The following is a 23,205-nucleotide window of genomic DNA, read 5'->3' on the forward strand; positions in this document are numbered from 1 at the left end:
TGTATAGTGGACCACATGCATTGTGAACCATCCTTCCCTGGAAATGTCCCCCCCACCCCACCCCAACAGAGAAGCGTCTCTGGTCACTGTGGCTGAAGGAGTGGGAAGAATGAATGGCCTTCCGAGATGGAAGTCATTTGTTAATGTCCACCACCATAGATGGCGCCTGCAAATTAGTGCGAGTCTGACTGGAGCTGACAGAGGATGACTGCAAATAGACCATTGTACTGCTAGGGTCCACTGAAGAATTCTTGTGAAGAACCTGGCCAGGGGTACCAAAAGAATGGCAGCTGACATGGATCCTAGGGTCTTGAGGACCAGTCGAGCTAGTGGATTGGGAGTGTCCAATAAGAGTTGAACCTGATGTCTCAGGGATGAGATTGTTTGAGAGGGAAGGGCTGCTACTTGCATTACTTTGTTTAGCTGCATCCCTATGAACTCTTATCTCCTGTACTGGAGTCTGCTTGAATTGCATCATATTTACTGTGATCCCCAGGAGGTGAAACAGATGTAACATGAACTGGATAGCTTGTAGTAGTTGATACCTTGTGGATGCTGTCAGGACCCAATTGTCTAGGTAAGGAAACACCTGGAATCCTTACAGACGAAGATAAGCTGCAACCACTGCCATGCATTTGGTGAACACCTGGGGGGGCAGTGGTGAGGCCAAAGAAAAGTGCTCTGAACTGATAATGATTGCTCCCAGCTGAAAGCATAGATATCTCCTGGAGCGCCTGTCTGTTTTTGATATTATAGTATGCATCCTGGAGATCTACAGAGCACATCCAGTCATACTTGTGCAGTAGCAGCAGAATGGACTGCACTGTGACCATGTAGAACTTCGTTTTCCTTCCAAACAGATTCAGACTGCTCAAATCCAAAATGGGTCAAAGGTTCCCCTGTCTTCTTTGGTACCAGAAAGAAGAGTTGAGTAGTTCCACACCCTTGTTAGGTGGGGACCTGCTGGATGAATCTTTTGTTTAGAACTTTTTGTACTAATAGAAGAACACTCTCCCTCTGACTGGGTGGCATGTTGGAAACACCTGTTGGAACTGGGAGGAGGAAGGGAAAAGGGGAATATAGTAACCTCTGGAAATTATATTCAACACCCAGACATTGCTTTTTATGTTTGTCCAGACTTCTGGGTGTAAAGAAAAGTCCGTCCCTGACTGCCTCCAGAATAGGACACTCAGGCAGTACTGGAAGGGTCTGTCAGAGAGAGGTTCCCTGAAGCCCTGATTTTGCGGACCCCCTCTCCCTCTGGGATGGCATCTGCCATTGAACCCTCTGTTCCTTGAGAGGAGGATTCATCCTGAGAGTGAAGAAAAGGCCCCTTGGATGTACGGAACCACATTTTCTTCCCACGCTACTGGTTCCTGCTAAAGGTCCATTGGGGGGAAGAAAACTTGATCCCTACGGCAGATAGGGTCTTGCCTTCCTGTTCGCTGTGGGTAAGGGTTTCCTTAACTGAGGTCCCAAACTAAGAGGAACTGTCAAAAGGGGCGTTAATGAATGATGCCTTAAAGGGTTCCGTAAACCTGAAAAGTCTCATCTGGGCATGTCTCCTAAGGGCTATGCCTAAACCAGCCACTCATGAGGTACCTTCCGCAGCATGGGAGATTAGCCTCATTTAGGAATTAGCTATAGTGGACATAGTGGTCAGCTGAGGGGAGACTTCTTTATAATCTTCCTCCGACAGTGACTGCATCAGAAAGGTGAAGATTTCCTTAATCAAATCTCTCTGAAGGCGCATGAAATGTGCAAAGTAATTTAGTGCTGTCAGCAAGAAAGTGGCCAAGGCATACATGTGCTTCCTGTGCCTGTCCAAAGCCCAAGACTTGCTGTTTGAGGGATGAACAGTGGAGCTCTGTTCCATTTGCTCCTTTTTGGTGGTTCCTGATGCAATGGCATCAACTAGGACACCTTTACTCCAAAAGAGGAGATCATTGGGTGTGCTAAGATACTTATCTGCACATTTGGGAATTAGTTCCATCTTGTCAGGCCCCTTCCAAGCTCGGTAGGCAATGAGGTAAAGGAGCTCGTCCACTGGTGAGGTCACCCAGGATGTCAATGGGCCTGTCCTAAATGCTTCAGAAACACTGACTCTTCCTGAGGAAGGAAGTTGAGAAGACCATCCACCCTTTTGCTTCAGAATTTCTAGGGTATCTCCGAAGGAAATATTGGGTGGAGCTCGGGGGACCCCTCCACTAAATCAGTGTTCTGTGTCAGTGACTCCAAGGGGGGAGTCTAGGTGCTTCCTCTTGCACTGATTCTTCTGAGGAGCCTACTCCATTGGGTATTTGAGGGAGGACTCTGAAGACAGGGGGAGCCCTTGCTGAGTGACAGGCTGAAGCCTTTCTGGGGAGAGGCTGACCATGGATCTGATGAATGGAAGCAAAGCTCTGATCTGCTGAGGATTGGGTAGGGCCTGGCAGAGGAAGGAACAGGGTATGTAGGAGTAGAAAATCTCTCTGGCACCTGGAAGGCAGACAATGCCAAGAAGGCCCATCCCCCTGCCCCAGTGGCCAAAACCACCAAGGGAGAGGACGACAAGGTCATCCCAGATCCAACTCCTCCAGAAGGTACCGGCCCGGAGCTGTCAAAGGCCAAGGCCCCCAGGGAGAGGGATGGCTCCAAAAAGGTTGGAGTGGACACTGGTCTGAGGACTCAGTGCTGACCTCTGGGTTTGGGACCCACTCGGCTCTGAAGAGAGCAGAGCCAAGCTGGTCTGTGACACTGGGTCGAGCAAAAAGCTATTACCTGCTCTGATGTCGGTTCACTCGTGAGAGCCAGGCCCTGTCGCTTAGGAACCAAAAATCAGATTGGAGGAGGCAGTAGTATGGTGGTCGGGGCTCTCATGGATTCAGCATGGGTCAGAGAAGGCAAGATCCCCAGTTGGATCTGGGCTGTCAGGAAACTTCTCATCCAATCCATATTGGAGTGGGACAGCTGAGAGGATCTGGAGGAGTGCATGGACCTAGCTGGTGACATGGTGGCCCGGAAAGTCCAGATAGGGGAGGGGGATTTGTTGTGTCCCAAATATGGCTCCGAGACCTCCTATCCTGGCAAACCTTACTAGGTGTCTGCTCTGGAGAGGAGGAGCTGTGGATCTGAATCGGTTCCACCGGCCTTCAGCCACTGTTGATAGCTCGGGTCCCTTAGTCCCATTTTTTTTTTTGTCAGGAACCTTTGGGATCTCTAAGTGCTTGATATGTTTGGTAAGGTACACCTCAAAGGATGCAAACTGAGAGTAGGATGTCATTTTGTAACTTGAGTAAGTTTGTATCTAGTTTTAGTATTCAGGATGTTATTTATATGCCTTGAGTTCTTGTGATTTAGTTTTAGAGAATTTGTTTTGCCACTAATATTTAAGTTCTTGTAGTTGTCTCTGGGTATCCCATTTCACTGTTCTTACTTTTGATTGTTAGTGTTAGCCATATTTTAGTGGCTTTGACGCAAGTTTTATAGGGTGAACTAAGTAACTATAGATGTACAAGCTGCTCAGGTGACTGGTTGTGACGAAAGGGGAGTGATGTGCGATGCCAGTCAGCAAGCTAGAGTGTGGTGGGAGTTAGGATGAAAAGGGAGTGGAGCAGTCTGCTAGGGGAAGAGATGAATGATAGCCATGGGCAGTGTGTGATGAGACCTGCCCAAATATCTGAGAAGGAAAACAGAAGCTAAAGGGATCTGAAAGTATGCCTAAGACAATACTGTAAGTACTGTAGACATAACTAGAATGATTTACTATGGTCTGCTTTTGAACTGCACACAGAAAATGGGATAAATTTAAATTGGGTGTGTGCCCTACAGTTGGGAAGTTCCATCTACAGGGCATAAAAAGGTCAAGGGAATTATTACAATGCAGTTGCTGAATCAACTTTTAAAGGTCATGGCTAAAGTAAAAAAAAATGATATTTTCACACACAAAAAAGTGCTGCAAACACTTTTTCTGTGTAAAAAGAAATTTGTTTTGCAGCCTTTAGAAAATTAGAGTTTTAAAGATATCTTGCAAATATATCTTGGAAGATGGCACAAAACAGTCCCAACAGCTACCAGGTACCTCAGCAAGAAGAGTAGACTAAATTCAAATGTAAAAACAGAACAGAGGTTAGACTCCAGGCTTCTCCAAATCGTTTTATTGTAACAATACACAAGTGCTTTCACCATTAGGCTTCTTCAGGTGTAACAAATGTCACACTTGCACCTGCATTTATACTAAAAGTCACATGATCAAATTAAATTCTTAAAGGCATATGAAAATATATACACACACACATATATATATATATATATATATATATATATATATATATATATATATATAAAATAACATTACTTAAAAATGTTATATATTTAGACCACAACATTCAATTTCAAAGCAAGTATAACTATTTATGCAACTAAAATAAACATATATAACTATCTAAATAACTATTCATAGATACTGTATGTGACATAACTATTAAAATTGCATTATTTACGCAATGGTCTACTTTTTAAAACAGGTCTTAGTGGTATATGGTCATTCAGACCATGTCCATCATTTGCTCTCAGCCTCACTATCCAATTAGTTTCTAGATTTTCGGTTTGTGTTTTGATGTCACCACCCCTTAAATTTTCATAACATCTACCTATCACTCTAAACATAAATGTGTGCTGTGTGCTGGTCTCCTTAATATGTTTAGCTAGAGCATTAAACATACTCCCCTTCTTTATATGATATGTGTGTTCTCTGATTCTATATCTAAGTAACCTATCGGTTTTCCCTACATAGAATTTTCTACAGATCTGACAAGTAGCTAGATATACCACATGAGTGGAATCACATTTGGCATTTATTCTGAAAGTGTAGATCATGCCTGTATCTGGATGTGGGAATACTGTACTTGTGTCTATCTCTTACTGCTGTGGGGAGGCTCTATAGAGGAGCTTATGACCTTTGTGAACTATATTAATGTTTCAACAAGTTTCCTTAAATTTACTTTGAATTACTCCTATAGGAAAATTTAATTTTAGATGTACTAATATCCCAAGAACTAGATGATAGTATAAATACTAAAATGTTCAGAAAGGAATGCCATGTGAATAACCTCCTTAGAAGGGACAGTATGCATCCCCAGTTTATATTTAGAAACGTGGCACAGAATCAAGCATCCAGCACCTAATTAATGCAATTTTAATAGTTATAAGTCACATACAGTATCTATGAATAGTTATTTAGATAGTTATATAGGTTTATTTTAGTTGCATAAATAGTTATGCTTGCTTTGAAATTGAATGTTGTGGTCTAAATATATAAATTTTTTAAGTAAAGTTTTATTTTTATATATATTTATTTATTTATGTATTTATTTGCAGTTGGTTTACCAGGATAGTCCATTGGGCCAAGATGAACCCATTTTCAATGGAGTCCTGGGGAGAAAAGCTCCAGAAACAAGGTTACAATAGGTTTTAGATCAGATCACAATATTTACAAATTATACAGTTTACAGCATAACATTTCAGGTAGTACATATTGGTGACTAACATTACAGATGATACAGACTAGAAAAGGAAACCTTTAAATACAAAAAACTGAGAAGCCATTATATATTAGGAAGCTAGTGAATAGGAAACAAAATACATTTGTTATAATTAGCTTAGTAAGTACAAGGGGGAATGTATGAGTTAGGAGAGGCAGTAGCAAGGAAGTTCCCAGAAAGGAGGGGGAAAGAAAGAAAGAAAGCCAGTGTAGATTATGACGGATGGGTGCAGGAGCATTCCCACTGGGATAGGGAGGATGCAGGAGCATTCCCACTGGGATAGCAGATGAGTGAAGAGATGTTTTGAATATAAAGTGGTTGAAAGTGGTACGAATGGATGGAGGTAGGGAGTTCCAGAGACGTGCTACACCATAGGATAGGAGATTTTTACCTGGGGGACGAGTCGGTTTGTACAATTCTATTAGGTTTTGGTTATTAGATCTGAGTACTCTGTTGGGAAGGTGCATTTTAAAGGCAGAGGAAAGGGATGGACAGAGGAAGGGTTTGAAAATGAGCTTGTGCGCAAGAGTAAGTTGAGAATAGATGAGTTGGTTGGATAGTTCTAGCCATTTTAGTTTGTGGAGAGAAGAACAGTGGTGGGTAGATGCCTTATGGCTGGTAGCGAACTTGGCGATTTTGTTGTAGCAAGAGGAAAGTTGTATTTTAAGGGAAGACTGTAGGTTAGTTAGGAGTGGGGCTCCATAGAGAAGAGAGGGGATAAGGAATGAGGTGGAAAGAGTTTTTTTAGTGGAGGGTGTAAGGTAACAATTTTGTCAGTAGAGCATGCCTAGTTTTTGATGAGTTTGTTTGATATTTAGTTGAATGTGGGAGTCGAATTTAAGCTATCAATTTGAACCCCAAGTAACTTAGCCTCTGGCACCAGTTCCAAGGATGTGTTGTTATGGCTAGTGACTGAAAAAGTGTTTGCATTGATAGAGATGAGTTTAGAGGGAGTAAATACCATTAATTTGGTTTTAGAGGCATTAAGTGCTAGGTGGTTTTCTTTCATCCATTGTTCGGTGATTGAGAATGCATCTTGTGTGAGCTTTTGGAGTACTGGGATGGATGTGGCAGAACAGATAATAGTTGAATCATCTGCATATTGGGTGATATTAGAGAAAGGGATAGAATTGTGGAAGTCATTTATGAACATATTAAATAGGAGAGGACCCAGTATGGAACCTTGGGAACTCCATTTGGGGTATTAAGGAATGAGGAGGTGGCCTTTTTCTATTTTACTGCTCGATATCTATTAGATAAGTAACTAGAGAACCAGTTCAGTGAGGAAGGAGATAAGTTAAGCTGAGAGAGTTTAGTTAGAAGTAGTTTGTGAGAGAGAGTGTCAAAGGCTTTTGAGAGGTCGAGTAGGAGGGTAGAAACAATATGACCTGAGTCCCGGGCTTTATTTATAGTTTCTGAAAAGGAGAGGAGGACTGCCATAGTACTATGACCAGGTCTAAAACCATGCTGAGTTGGAGTTAGCAGGTGATTGTCTAAGAGATAAGGTAGGAGTTGTAGATGGATACACTTTTCTAGGAGTTTAGAGATGGGAGACAGGATAGCGATGGGACGGAAGTTTGTATTATTGTTATTATTGCCACCTTTATGTAAAGGTATGATAAAAGCCTTTTTCCAAATATGGGGTACTATGCTTTCTTGGATAGAGTGGTTGATTAGAATACTAATGGGGTAGGCAATGGCTTCTGCAGCTATGCTAAGAAAGTATGAATGAATATTGTCTGGGGCATTAGAGCATGGCTTCAGTTTCTGGAGGAGTTTTTTTATGGTAGATGTGGGTATAGGTTTTAGTGAGAAAGGTGAGGAAAGGGAAGAGAGGGTATTGGAGGGTGGTGATAATGGAGAGGAAGTGGGAGTGGAAGGAAGAGTGTTAGTAGAGGAGGATGGGGGTGAAGTGGAGGGTGTGATGATGTTAGAGAATGAATAGGTTAGTTTGGAAATAGAATTAATGAAAAAAGAGTTAAACTGTGTAGCCAAGTCTATATCAGGAGCATTGGGATATGGGCTGGGGTTGACTGTTTTGCCGAGATTGATAAGGGTAGAGATTCCTTTCCAGAATTTCTGAGGGTTTGTTTTATTATTATTTTGAAGTATGGAGAAGTAATTTTGTCGATCAGTGATAATAAGCTTTTTTACTTTGTTTCTAAGTGTTTTGTATTCATTATAGATGAGGGGAGACCAATTTTTCTGGTAGAGCGCCCAGACTTTATCTCTGTGTCGCATGGCTGTTAGTGTTTTTGGTTAGCGAGGGGGTGGTTTTTAGTTTTATTCTTTTAGATCTTAAAGGAGCATGGTAGTCTACAAGGTTTAAGAAGATTGAGTTGAAGTGGGCCACAGCATTATCTAGAGGTAGAGTTTTTAGAGTGTTCCAGTTAACTACTTTTAGGGAGTCAGTGAAAGCTATTGGGTTAAAGTTCTTTTGGTTGTGGGTAGTGATATAATTGTGTTCTCTGTAAAGGTGTAGGGAGTCGATATGTGAAGGTGGGAAGGTGATCACTAAGGGGGTCTGGAAGTATACCACTATCAGAGAAATAATGAGGGTGAGAGACTAAAATCCAGTCTAGAATGCTACCATTGGAAAGGGTTTTTGAGGGGTGGGTAATGGAGTTAATTAGCTGTGAGAAGTTATATAGGTTGATATTAAGCAGGTTAGTGGGAGACTGAATGGAGGCCCAATTGATATTTGTGTCACCCAAGATTATTTCATTGCTAATGTTGGTGGAGAGCCAGAAGAGGATGTTTTTGAGTGTAGTAATATTGTCTCCAGGGGGGTGTAGAGGAAGGCTATACATATGTGCTTGTATTTGTTAACTTGAAATAGTGCTAGGAGTAATTCAGCATTATTGAAGTTGGGGATAGGTTTGTTATAAGGGGTGACTGATAAGGAGGATGAGTATAGTAGAGCTACTCCACCCCCTTTTTTATGGGATCTATCTTTTCTGATGATTGAATAGTTGGGTGGTGTTATTTCATGGTCTTTTATGTGGGGTTTTAGCCAAGTTTCAGAGATTGATAGGATGTCAGGTTTATTATGTATAAGGCAGGCGTGGAGGTTTGGGATTTTGTTTACTATGCTTTGGGAGTTTAGAGAGGTGAATAATATAGGCTTGTCTATAGTGGGAGAGGTGGAGGGGCCAGGGTTAGGGTGAATATCTCCTGATAATAGTGTGGTTATTAGATATAGGATCGGGTTGGATAGGTATTTAGACTGCTTAGAGTATAGGTTGGGCTTTATTATGATGATGAAGGATTTGTTAGCTACTATGGTGGTAGAATGTTTGAGGGGTAATAAGTTTATAAGAAAAGAGTAAATGGTTTTTTATAGGATAAAGATGGGGAGATATTATGGTGTGTGATTTTTAAGGGAGGTGAGTTGAGATGTATGGTTATGTGGAAGGATTGTGAGTGGTTAATATATATGGGCTGGGTGAGGTAGTAAATATAGGCTGTATTGAGGAGAAGTAGTAGTAGAGTGGAGGAGGATATGGGTTTTGGGAACATTATAAAGATGGCTGTTGAAAAAGAAAAGAAATGGCTGTTTGCTATGTTGCTAGGTAAACTTTTAAGAGCAGGAGGGTTGTATACACTGGGGAGTTGGTATGCCACTAATTGTGGGGAGTGTAGTACAGAGTAATGGTTGATATGGGTGGGGTTAGGTAGTGGGTGTAGGCTGAGCAATGGAGACTAATTGGCCAGGTAGGGTTTTCTGAGGGGGTGAGTGATGGGTAGTATGGGCGGGGTAAGGGAGTGGCTATTGAGAGAGTTATGGAGAGTAATTGGCCAGGTGGTGTAGTGGGTGTGGTTAGGAAGGTATAAATATAGAGGTACTGGGGCGGGTGGGAAGTGGGGGCAGGGTAGGGGAGCGGAGTGAGCCAAGGAAGGCAGGATGAGAGCGAGAACCTATCAGTGGACTGTTGAATGCAGAAGGTAAGTACAGGGGACAGGGGATTAAGTAGGATGGAGTGGCCTACGATGTTTAAAAAGGGGAGAGAAAAAATAGTGAAGTTAGAACTTGTATAGTATACTACAAAGTAAAGTAAAAGATGTGGGAAATCAAGAATAGTGGGGAGAGGGTGCCACCTAGTGGACAAATGCTGGAGTACACCTGTGATTCCACATTATTATTATGTTGAGGAGAAAAAGGGACTATTAAGAAATAAGTGAGCTAGAAGAGGGCTAGTATGGGAGGTACAGCATTGCTAAAGGTTTGGCTGCTGGATTTCCTGGCAAGGGAGCATACTGAACACCTAGCAGGGCATTAGATATCTATAGTAATACAAAGGTTAGCAGCAGTTGTACATACTTTCTTAATTCCTTCTATGAGAAGCTTAGTTCTATTCACATACAGGGGATGAGGCAGTAGAGTTTGTTGTATTTTATTTTAGGTGTAGGTATCCAAGCCAGGCGTAGTCACAGAGGGTAATGCAGGGCAAGAAAGCTGGAGAAGAGGAGAGAATGTAGAGAGAGAAATTGCACTATTGGCTCACAATAGCATACACTTTTCAAATAAGAGTTAAAACTCACAAATGTTCCGAGCAAACATACTATGCAGCAAACTTTCAAAAATGAGAAAAAAAGACAGTCTATACTACTAAATTATACTTTAGTAAGCAGTACAGGAACACGTTGGCTCACAACAATAGCATACACTTTATCAAATAAGAGTTAAGTCTCACAAATGATTCAGAGCAACGTGCTATACAATAAACATTCAAGAAGGGAACAAAAAAAACAGTCTATTCTACTAAATAGGCATTGCGACATGGGCTAGGTGTTGTTTCAGTAAAGTGTTCCTTTGAACAGCATTAGATAAGCATTTTGAGCAGGATAATTGAAAAATCCCTGTAGAACACATGCAGTGGTTGGCGTTTTGAGTTATATTTGCCCAGCACACTCAGCGAGGTACAGTTAAGTGGCGTTAGCTGTGTTCCATTTAGGCCAGCTCAACAATATCCTTTAATCCATATAGAACACGTGCAGAGGTTGGCGTTTTCAGTTATATTTGCCCAGCACACTCAGCGAGCTACAGTTAAGTGGCTTTAGCTGTGTTCCCTTTAGACCGGCTCAAGATAATCCTTTAACGTACATTATCCTATAACTTACATAAATATAGAAGACATTGCTGTTTTCTTTCTTTTACATTAAATACGTATGATACAGGTTTATGGTTAGAGTGTGTGATATACGCTTAACGCTTAGCCAGCACACAAGCAGGGGTTAGCGCTATTAAGTATTTTTACCAGCACGCCCAATAAATTCTTGAAATACAGGTTTGTAGTTAGTTAGCGTTTCACCACTTAACCAATGCACATGCAGGGGTTGGCGTTATTGCTATTTGATCAGCACTCTCAAGAAATACATGCAATACAGGTGTGCGGTTAATTAGCGTTTGCCTTGAATGCTTACTGCAGATATATCAGACCCATTCAGTATAAAGACATTGCTGATTATCAGGCTGCTATCTCCCTTCCTCTTATTTTTGTTTTAAAAAAATGACATACATAAGTAAGCAAACAGGATTTACCTTACTGTGACACCTTTTACTTTAAAACATAATGCAGTGCATTATTAAACGAACAAGATTCACCTTACTATGGTTGCAGACGCTAACACCAGGATACACAGCAGACAAGGACGGATATATATATTTTCATATGCCTTTAAGAATTTAATTTGATCATGTGACTTTTGGTATAAATGCAGGTGCAAGTGTGATATTTGTTACACCTGAAGAAGCCTAATGGTGAAAGCGCTTGTGTATTGTTAACAATAAAACAATTTGGAGAAGCCTGGAGCCTTACTTCTGTTTTTACATTTGAATTTATATCTTGGAAGATGAAACATAGAGCCGGGTTTATGGCAGTAATATTAAAGGCCAGGCGGGAGGCATTTGTCACTCTGGGCTCCGGCTCTAATTCTGCTAGAAATCTGTAAGTAAATAATTGATTATTTTTTGTCAGACTGTTAGAAGCACAAAATATTAATAATTATTATTTTTTGAGTAAGTCACATAACCAGACAGTGCTTGCAGGTAGCCCCTACAAAGGGACATTAGTGTCCAGTGGGCTTATATGGTCAACAAGTATTTATTTATTTAATGTTTGATATCTGGGTAGGTGGACTGGTCCAGACACCCTTATCAGCCAAGACCAAAGTTCAGAGGAAATAAAAAGTGCAAGTAAACTAAAAGTATTGCATGTGTTAGGCATAAATAGTTGCAAAAAGTTCATATTAAATTATTTAAAGTTCATATACAGTTATTACAGTCTTTATGAAATAGAATATTCATAGGTAAGTACTAGGTTAACTGCCCTGAAAGGCCATTTTAAGCTTAGCCAATAATCAGAGGTCAGAAACAAACCTTGTACTTTGTGTCTGAGGTAAAGACCTTAAACATTATGACAAAGCCACACAGTTCTTGTACATTTCCAATAAAGCAGCAGGACTACATTAGGTTTTATCAGTTTACATGGGTAGCAAATACAGTTTGGCTACATTAAATTACTTGTTAAAGTTGAATTTCCTTTAACAAAAAAAAAAACTCAAATGGAAGTGAGTGACAAAACAGAGATTGTAGAGCTAGGCATAGAGACGAACTTTGGGTAGGAAGACTTAAATGGCAAAGGAAAACAGTTGAGAGACTAAGCATTTTTAAAAAGTTAAACCTGTTATGGAGTTTGTCTATTATAAGCAACTTTCTTGAAGAGCTGCTCAAAAAGAGACTTTTTGCGTATCTTGCTGCCTATATTTCAGCTGGTGGTCTCAGGATAATGTGTAGTGTATGTGAGGTCTGCTGGGATAGAGTTTATGAATAAGGAAAATGGTGTGGGGACAAGCCCGATCCTTGGGATGTGCCTTTGATGAGGTGTGCAATAGAAAGGTTTGCCATCCCAGCTGTAAATGTCAATTTTCTGTCAGTTAAGAAAATTTTAAATCGTGGAAGGAGTTGGTTTCTTATTTCACCTCGGAAAAGCGAATCAGAAAGCGTGGGCTTGTCATCTAGGTCAGAAGCCTTTTTCGGGTTCATAAAGACTGCAACAGTAAGATTACCTTTGTCCATTTTCATTAGGACGTTGTCAGTAAGTGGGAAGAGAGCAGTCTTGGTTATTTCTGCCAGTCCAGAAGTCTTGTTGATTATAGGACACTATCCAACAGTATCTTAGGTAGTGTCAGAGTTGGGAGTAAACAGCCCTCAAATATTTTCCACAGGGTTGGCAGGATTGAGAAGGGCTGAGAAAAGTGAAAGTCATTTGTACTAAGACCATCTGTGGTTGATGTGATGTTGGGTTTTGAATAGTGACCTTCCTGTGACTTGATTTACTACATTTCAGAAATGTTTAGGTTAGTTAAGGAGAGTTTACTGGGAGGGTTACAGATGCATGGCTTTGTGTCTTTTACTGACTTTGGCTAAATTCCTGAGATGTATGAACCTTTGTTTATTTTTAGAATATGTTTGTTTCCACATTTTCCAGGTATCTTCTTGAAGTTTAAATGGGCTTAATAGTTCTTTGGTTATCCATTTGTTCAGAGTTGCTTTAAAAAGTCTGATTATTTTGGGAAGTTTTTATTCTATAGTATATTAAAAAGGTTGATTCGAATTGGTCAGAACTGAAGAGGCAGATATTAATGTTATTTGGGACCAGTTGGTGTTGCGTATATATCTATTGCTTGTGTGATTTTTGACCTTGTGATGAAAGGAGATCATCTTGGGTAATTGTTTCTACCCAGTATTTGAAGGGTGAATGTAATAATGAAGTGGGGTCAATGGTGGAATAATATTAAATGAGGAGAAGTTGGGGAAAGTAGTTGGGCAGGCAATGATTCTTAATAATAAGTTTGTTTTGTTGGTTTGTTTACTAGTTGTGTTAGGCCGGGTTAGGTGATCTAAGGCCGGGTTAGGTGATCTAAGGCATCTGTTTTCATGGTACTAAAGAGTTTAATGTTAGTCTCTTATTGTAACTACGCTGCTTGAGGGATTACATTTGACCAATATTTAGCAGGAGTTTGCGTTTGTGTATATTACTGGGGGGGGGGGGGCTAGGCATGGACAAGTAAAGAAATGTGGGATGGAGTAAAGTGATGATTCTAATCAGAAGCAGAGAACCCCCTCTGTTTCTTCTACCCGGTTGGGCATTAAAAGTATAGTGGTAGTCAGGGAAGTAATGGCTAAGATTGTGTATGACTTTTGACCAACAGTTCATAGATTCCTATTACATCTAGGCTTGTGGGTAATAAGAACAACATCTAGCTATCCATATTTATTTATTTAATTAACCTCTGCATTGGCAGGGAAATTTTTATGGGTGGGTTAGTGCATTTGTTGGCTTGTGTGTAGTTAGTGTTGATATGGAGGGGTGTGGACAGGGTTTAATTCACTGCAACTATGGATTGAGGAGTATAAAAATACCCCTAAAATCATACATTTTCACAAAATATCTTTGGAGTATTGCCAAATTACTATGCAGTACTCTAACCAACAGATAAACACACGGTAGTACATTTTATGAAGTAGGAGCTTCTAAACATAACTATCTACTACTGTTCTTATGTCAGTTAACAGGAAAGCATCACATCAGGACACACTATCTACTACATGCTTCCCAATATATGCATGCACTTATTCTGGTGCTCCTTCGTATCATCTTACAAAGATGACAAGTATCACTATATAGGCAATACACAATATTTTTTTTAAAGACTGAGGGCTCATTTTTTACAGTTTTTGTATATAATTGATTCTGCTTTCATACAGCGAAATGTTTATTTGTATGAATCACTGGGGAAAAAAGGTTAAGTGACCAGGACTGATGAAAACACTGCATTCAGGAATATCTTGCAGTTGCAGGTACAATAGTGTAATGCAGTGACAATGATGAAGGAAACTAAATTTGCTGGTTTGCGTTTGGTGGCACAAACGCATCTTAAATCTGGTAGTGCCAGTGTATGTATTCCATTGCCATTTCTGGAGTCTGTGATTCACATGGCAGCAGTAGTTCAGCCCTTCTTATTTTCCAGTCTTTGCCATTTGCTATGAGTGTCACTGCTGCTGTTTTTTTTTAAATATCAGCATTTTTATCATCTTCAATGTGTTGGCTGCTCTGTATCCAAAGTAATTCCTTTCTAGTGGTTCCACTATGTCTCCCCAAAACAATTAATGCTTATCAAGTGGGCTTGTATTGTGTAAGCTTGAATACACAGTATAACCAAACAAAGATATATAGAACAACAGTAAACTGTTCCACAAATCAGATAAAAACTGGAGATAAGGATGTCCAAGAGTATTTAATGGTAGAAAAGCACAAGCACGAACACCAAAACACAATAAACTCTGTTAACCCAGGTTTCGTCCTAATGAAACGGACTTCTTCAGAACAATGAACAAACCCAGATGGGCCATATAAAAATTCTTCCAGTTACAACAGTTCAAGGAATAAACCTGTACCTAATTACATGCACAAATTTTAAAGAAACAACACACTAAAATGAATTAAAATAAAACGTCACTTAATAAAGAAGCCACATGAACATATCATAAATAACATTATCAAGACATTCATGAATTGATGCATTTAAAAGCAAATATATAATTATAACAGTAATAAAAACCACTAAAACACTCAACATATATTCAATTTAAAAAAGGAAGCCAGTTATGGACTGAAATAACCCAAGAAAGGTATACTGAGTTAGCCCAGAATGTGTTTTAGCTTAAGAATAGGTGCTAAACTGATACTTTCATTGATACCTGGAATATTCAGGGCATCTAACTGTAGTTGCCAATTTAACTCGCATATATCCAAATGGATATCTAGTGTTTTCCCCTGGATATCTTTCCTCAGGTGCTGTATCACACAAAACCTCTGAACTCATGCCCAGAAGTTGCCATAACATGTCTCGCTAGGGCATTAGTAACTTTACTATGTTTAATATCCAATACATGCTCCCTAATTCTTTCCCTAAAGAATCTATCTGTTTTGCCCACATAAAACGCAGGACATTCCTGACATTGTGCAACATAAACCACGTTCTGTGTGTAACTATCATAATGTCCTACGATGGGAATTTTATTATAATTAACCTTAATACATTCCCCAGTTGTTAATATATATTTGCAAGTAGAACATCTACCACATCTAAAGTTTCCACACTTCTTGTCAGTTTTGTTTATATTAAGCCCACCATTCTTGTATAAAAGCTCTTTAAAGAATCGGTCTCTTCGAAAAATAAACTTAGGAACCCCCCCCCATTTTGTTGTTTATTTGCTTGTCTAGTTGTAAAAAGCCCAATTTTTCTTAACCATCTCAATATACCATTCAACATCATGGTTATAAGTAATAATAAATATCAAATTCCTACTGACATCTTGTTTATTTTTAGTACTCAAACTTTTGTTGATGTCGGTGCTAATGTTCATCTTTATAATAGCTTGATAAAAAACCTATTGATCTTTTGTGCACTACTTCTTTTTTAACATTATTACAAGGATTCTCCGGATAACCTCGTTTCCGAAACATAGTTATCATATAATCCAATTCCCTTATAAAAGGCATCATCCTCACTCACCATCCTTGCTGCTCTAGCCATTTGTCCTTTGATTATCCCTCTTTTTTGGTGGTGAGGATGCCAACTATTAAAGTCTAAATATGAATTGGAGAAGGTACTTTTTCTGTAAATATCAGATGCAATACATTTATTAACTTGATCAGTGGTTAATCGTACATCCAAATACGATATTGTTTCCATACTGAATTGATAAGTAAATTTAAAAAAATCAACAGTATTGTTTATATATTCAATAAACTCTTCGAGTTCCTCATTGTTGCCATCCCCTACAATAAAAATATCATCCAGATAGTGCGTATATTGCCTTATGCATTTATAATATTTAGTTGGGAACACAAACTTCTGTTCGCAAAACGCCATTACATAATTTGCATAAATGGGGGCACACACTGCCCCCATAGCCACTCCAGCTGACTGTTTGAAAAATTGGCCTTCAAAGAATATATAGTTATTGTATAGGACGGCTAACACGAGCATTATGAATGTATTTATTTGATCCTGGTTATAAATCCCTGTTTTAACTAATTGTGTTTCCAACCAAACAAGTCCCGTATCGTGGGGAATAACGGTAAATAAATTACACACATCAATTGTGACAAATGTAAGGTTATCAGTAATCCTAACAGTTTTCAGTTTTTCTAAGAAATTACACGAATCCCTAGAAATGTAGTCAAAAGCAATTGAACCCCTCTTCAGCTCATGATCCAAAAATTTACTAATAAAGCATGTCTTACTTCTTTTTCCATCCACAATCGGCCTAAATTTGATATTATTCAGGCCTTTGTGTATTTTAGGGATCCCAAAAATACTACTGACTACTAGGTAAAGATTCATCAAATACTCATGATCTTTTTCACTAAGCTGTCCTTGATACAGCATGTCATCAAGAAGCATATCAATTTTTTTTATAACCAATATTAATTTCATTAATACTGCTCTCAGTATAAATATCCTCCATGAGCATATCTGTAATGGCATCAATATAATCATTTCTTTCCACAATTACTACTACATTCCCTTTGTCGGGTTTCATTATACGTATTTCCCTATTGTTGATTAAGGAATCCAGCAAATCACTTTCCTTTTTTGTCAAATTGTTATATTCCTGCCTGCCACACTTGTTTTTGTAAGCCCTAATATCCATTTCACAGGCTTTTTCAAATAAAGCTACTGTCTGATTAGTGGGTGGGTTAGAAGTACTTGTTTAACTAACCCCCCCCCATGCCCAAAATTGTTACTTCTATCAGGGAACCACATTAACAGATTCATTTTCCAAATAAATGTTTTTAAATATATTAACATGTCAACTATGTTACCCTTCCTACATGGAACGAAAGTAAACCCTTTATACAAATTAACGTGCTCAGTACTACATTCATACTTAGAATAATTATACACCTTGAAATCATCATACGAATTAGATATAACACAAGGATCACTTAGTGATTTTGAAAATTCCATATCATTCAGTTCATTGCACATTAGTTCCACAATTAAATTAGCAACATCATTATTTTGATTGCATAAACAAATACCCTTATTCATAACTTGGCCAATATAACTATTAGCATCAATATAATCAGGCCCATCCTGTGCGTTATAACCATCTGATACCATATCCTTGGAACTAATGGTGGAATATATACTTAAATTCATCAAACTATCATGAGTATAATTAAGGACATCTTGGATATTGTTAAAAACAAATATTTCAAAATCATCCCTGATGAAGTCAATATTAAAGCCCATATTGTCATCTATTACTTTGATATCAGATACTTCAGCACCTGTTGCGAGCAAACTATTATCAAAAGACAGTTCATTCATATCTATCTGTTGTAAAATACAATTATCACTGTTAACCATATTCCCAACCCCGGCCGGATGAACACAATCACACGAAACACAATCACAACCCCCCCATAAATAGTGCATTATGAACATCACTATCACCATTAAAAATATTATTGAAACCAGTCATGAAACAGTTGGAGGCTCCTCCGTCTTGAAATTTTAAAACTGGTGAATGCATCATAATTACCGGTCTATTAGTTTCAGCGTGCGAAACCACCCTGTAGCTCCAGTCATGTAAATGACTGAAAACATCCAAATCTAGTCCTTGTTGTTGAATGACAACGTTTCATTAGGATGAAACCTGGGTTAACAGAGTTTATTGTGTTTTGGTGTTTGTGCTTGTGCTTTTCTACCATTAAATACTCTTGGACATCCTTATCTCCAAAGATATATAGAACACTCTCAGACTAAAATCACTTGATTTATTGGTGCCAGTTCACACTTTTGCATATAATGCTTCATCAGCCAATAAACATCTCGCAATACAACTCACATTTATACTACATTTTAAGATCACATGGCATAAAGTCAATTAAAATGTCACATAATACACTATAGCAGCTAATAATTAAAGACACATCAGTTCATTACTATCTAACCTGATTATGTAATACCTTCAATATACGCTTAATAATAAGCATGCCATTTAATCCTAGATGTTTACATGCTCTAAACCTAATAATCCACTTGTGTTTTTCTCTGTTATATTTATTATATCACCCCCTCTTATCTGTTCCCCAGTCACTTGTAGAACCATAAACTTGGAGATGCGTCCAGTTTCTTTTACATGCTTCAGTAACGCATTTGTTTCTACACATCTCCTTATCCCTGATAAGTGGTCACCTATACGTTCTTTCAACTTTCATTTAGTGTTACCAATATAAGTGCTTCACACTTTGGCATATATAATATTTTTAGATTCACAACTTCCATAAACTTGTATCGTAAACATTTTCCTATTTAAAGGATGCTTAATATGATTCTCCTTGTATATGTATGTGTGGTGTGTGTGTGTGTTAACACAATTAATTGTTTTTATTTGTTCCTCATAACAGTCTACGTTTCAAAGTTTGTGATTTCTTGTATTCAAAATTGGGTCCCTGAGCCTCTATTTCTTTCAGTTGTGGACTTCGTGAAGTATGCCGACGTGTCTGAACATTACTCTTCACATCTTTTGTTTTCCTGTTGCATGTAAAAGTACATCTGCACTTCTTTTTATTACTAGTTCTGTTATTCTCGATTTCGTAGGTTTTATCCGAAAGTAAAGATTTTGCTCCTCGTCTTTTATTTTTTATTTCTATTATACAATCAGTTAATCTCTTATGATTGTAATCCCTCTGAATAAATTCATCTGCTATCTCATCTAATTGTGTTTCCATATTATCAGATGTATTTAGTCTTGCTATGCTCAACATCTGATTTTTTAAGATATTATCAAAGGTAAAGGATGGGTGCATGCCAGTACGATGTAAGTATTTCTCTTAACATTTTTCTTATGTAATGATGTTTCTATCTTTCCAATTTCATTCTTACTTACTGTAAGGTCTAAAAAGTCTTCTTTGGTTTAATTTACTGTCTTTTTAAACATTAAAAAAATTAATTGTCGAATGTATAAATACAATAAACTCATCTAATGCAGCCAGGGTTGTCGTCTTCTCTTTCGGCTGTTCCCGTTAGGGGTCGCCACAACGGATCATCTGTTACCATTTCTTCTTGTCTGCATATTGCTCTGTCACACCAACCACCTGAATGTCCTCTCTCACCACATCCATAAACCTTATCTTGGGCCTTCCTCTTTTCCTCTTACCTGGCAGCTCCATACTTAGCATCCTTTTCCCAAAATACCCAGCATCCCTCCTCAGCACATGTCCAAACCAATGCAATCTCACCTCTCTGACTTTGTCTCCAAACCGTCCAACCTGAGCTTGACCCTCTAATATACTGATTCCTAATCCTGTCCATCCTTGTCACACCCAGTGCAAATCTTAACATCTTTAACTCTGCCACTTCCAGCTCTAACTCCTGCCTTTTTGTCAATGCCACCGTCTCCAACCCATACAACATAGCTGGTCACACTACCCTCTTGTAGACCTTCCCTTTCACTCTTACTGGTACCCGTCTGCCACAAATCACTCCTGACACTCTTCTCCACCCATTCCACCATGCTTGTATTCTCTTCACCTCGCTTCCGCACTCACCATTACTCTGAACTGTTGATCCCAAGTACTTAAACTCATCCACCATTCCTCTATCCTCCCTCTCATTCACACACACATATTCTGTCTTAGTCCTGCTGACCTTCATTCCTCTCCTCTCTAGAGCATATCTCCACCTCTCCAGGGTCTCCTCAACCTGGTCCCTACTCTCACTACAGATCACAATGTCACCTGCAAACATCATAGTCCATGGGGATTCCTGTCTGATCTTGTCTGTCAACCTGTCCATCACCATTGCAAATGAGAAAGGGCTCAGAGCTGATCCTTGATGTAATCCCACCTCCACCTTAAACGCATCTGTCACTCCCACTGCACACTACCACTGTCAAACTACCCTTGTACATATCCTGTACTACTCTTACATACTTCTCTGCCACTCCTGACTTTCTCATACAATAGCACAACTCCTCTCTAGGCACCCTTTCATATGATTTCTCCAAGTCCACAAAGACACAATGCAACTCCTTCTGACCTTCTCTATATTTCTCCATCAACACTCTCAGAACAAACATTGCATCTGTAGTGCTCTTTCCTGGCATGAAACCATACTGCTGATCACTAATCACCTCCCTTCTTAATCTATCTTCCACTTCTCTTTCCCATAACTTCAAGCTGTGACTGATCAGTTTTATCCCTCTGTAGCTAGTACAGCTCTGCACATTACCCTTATTCTTAAAAATAGGTACCAAAACACTTTTTCTCCACTCCTCAGGCATCCTCTGACTTTCCAAGATTTCATTAAACAATCTGGTTAAAAACTCCACTGCCATTTCTCCTAAGCACCTCCATGCTTCCACTGGTATGTCATCTGGACCAACAGCCTTTCCATTCTTCATCCTCTTCACAGCTGTCCGTACTTCCTCCTTAGTAATTTGTTTCACTTCCTGAGTCACTATTCCGACATCACCCAACCTTCTCTCTCTCTCACTCATTCTCTTCATCCATCAGCCACTCCAAGTACTGTTTCCATCTGCTCAACACACACTCCTCGCTTGTGAGTATGTTTCCCTCACTATCCTTTATCACCCTTACCTGCTGCACATCTTTCCCAGCTCGGTCCCTCTGTCTAGCCAATCGGTACAGGTCCTTTTCTCCCTCTTTAATGTCCAACCTTTCATACAACTCTCCATATGCCTTATCCTTAGCCTTCGCCACCTCTCTCTCTTTGCCATGCACCTCATCTCCTTACCACCCCATATTAGGAACACATTATCCACAAACCTTTTGTAAATAAAAATATATATTCATCTTCTTGCACATTCATCACTATTTTAGTATATGTATTGGCTACAGGTGTGCCTATGGCTACACCCTTTTTCTTCTTTGTGAAATGTTTATCTTGAAAAATGAAGGTATTGTTATTCAGTACTATATGTAACAATAGAACACATTACATTAATATTCACCTCTGCAGAAGATATTATTGATGTCATATAGTTTGACAGATTCTATTCCTATATCATTAGGCATAGATGTAAATAAATCCACATGTAATGCCACAAAATAAGCCATTAACATTTTTCTTAATGAACCATGCATATAGCTGTTGTAAAAAAAAAAAAAAAAAAAAAAAAAAAAAAATCAGATGTATCTTTTATGTAACTGTTTCCCAAGTTACTTTCAAGAATGTTTCCAGCTACTTTGAAATTGACTCAGTAATTCACCCCCTGGAAACAGTAGGTCGCATGGGTGGTAATGATTTGTGAATTTTTGGTACACCATAGATTACAGGTATTTTGGGTAAAGGTGTAAGTAAATATTCAAGTATGTCTAATGTTATTTCGCCATTTAGGTGTGTATTATAAGCAGCAGTATTCACCTCATTTATTATTTTCATAACATCTGTCAGATTTCTCTATAGTTACTAGACTGTAATATCTCTGTCATTGTTTCATTATAATAACTTACAGGGGAGGCTGGGACTAGTTGATAAAAATTTCGCATTTTCTAATATTGTGCAGCAAGCGATTCAGCTAGCGCGATCATGAATATTTCTATCAGTGGCTCCACGTATCCTGCATCTTTTCATCACATGCTTTGGATCAGTATGTTGTATATGGTGTAGCTTTAACACTGAAAACAATGTCCCTAATTATGTATCAACTTACCCCAATACGGGACAAGTTGATACATACCACGAGGCATGTTGATCTGGTCTAAAATTAGTTAAAATTCTTCATACAAGAAACCATATGGTTTCATTATACTTTAAGTCTCATCTCAAACTGTTTAAAGTATCATTATTTTACATGTCATCAGGTGAGTCACAGTTCTGGCAAACGAAAGCAAGACTGCAGTGCACTCCTCATGAGCCCACATCCTACAGCCAAGGCACTGAACCCACGTTTCTCCAGATTTGCTGTTGGAATAAGGTTCGGCACACACACCGGGACAGAATGTGTCGCCTTCATCAGAGTCTGACTCTGCTGCCAATTTCTTCTTTTGAAACAGACTTCCTGCAGGTTTTGTTCTTTGGCTGCTGTTTTGCAGTAGTTTAGCTTTTGTTTTAATTTGCTTGCTCCTCTTTTTATTGTTTTCTGCTGGTTGTTTCTTCCTTTTTGCAGGATTGCAGTGTTCTGCTTCCTATTCAGTCAGGAGCTTTCCTGGAGTGTCAGTCAGAATCTGTTTTTTACTTTCTTACGTCTACTTTTGTTTTGTGTTTGTGTCCTTGCTTTTGGTAGTGGTCAGATGTCATAAAGGAATTTTATAATTGATGGATTTGTTTCCAGAGGATTGCTTCATTACTGATGTTGATGGCTGGGGCTCACTTGCACTTGATATTGTGGGCAAGCCCAAGTTCTCAGCCAGTGCCATTTCTTATTGGTTCAAGGAGCCTTGACCAGATGTTGTCACTTGACTTTCATTAGAACTGATGGAAGGGTCGGTAGCAACTTCTGGAAGGGTGGTAGGCTTTTCGTTATCTGTTGCAGAGGAATCTGAAAATATTGGTTCCACTGACAGAATGGCTGTAGAGGATGAAATAAGTGAAGGATTCGGATTAGTTGGACAAGTTGAAAGGCCAGATCCTGGAA

Source organism: Protopterus annectens, chromosome 9.part0 (assembly GCF_019279795.1).
Source record: "Protopterus annectens isolate FY-2018-M chromosome 9.part0, PAN1.0, whole genome shotgun sequence".
Taxonomy (NCBI): domain Eukaryota; kingdom Metazoa; phylum Chordata; order Ceratodontiformes; family Protopteridae; genus Protopterus; species Protopterus annectens.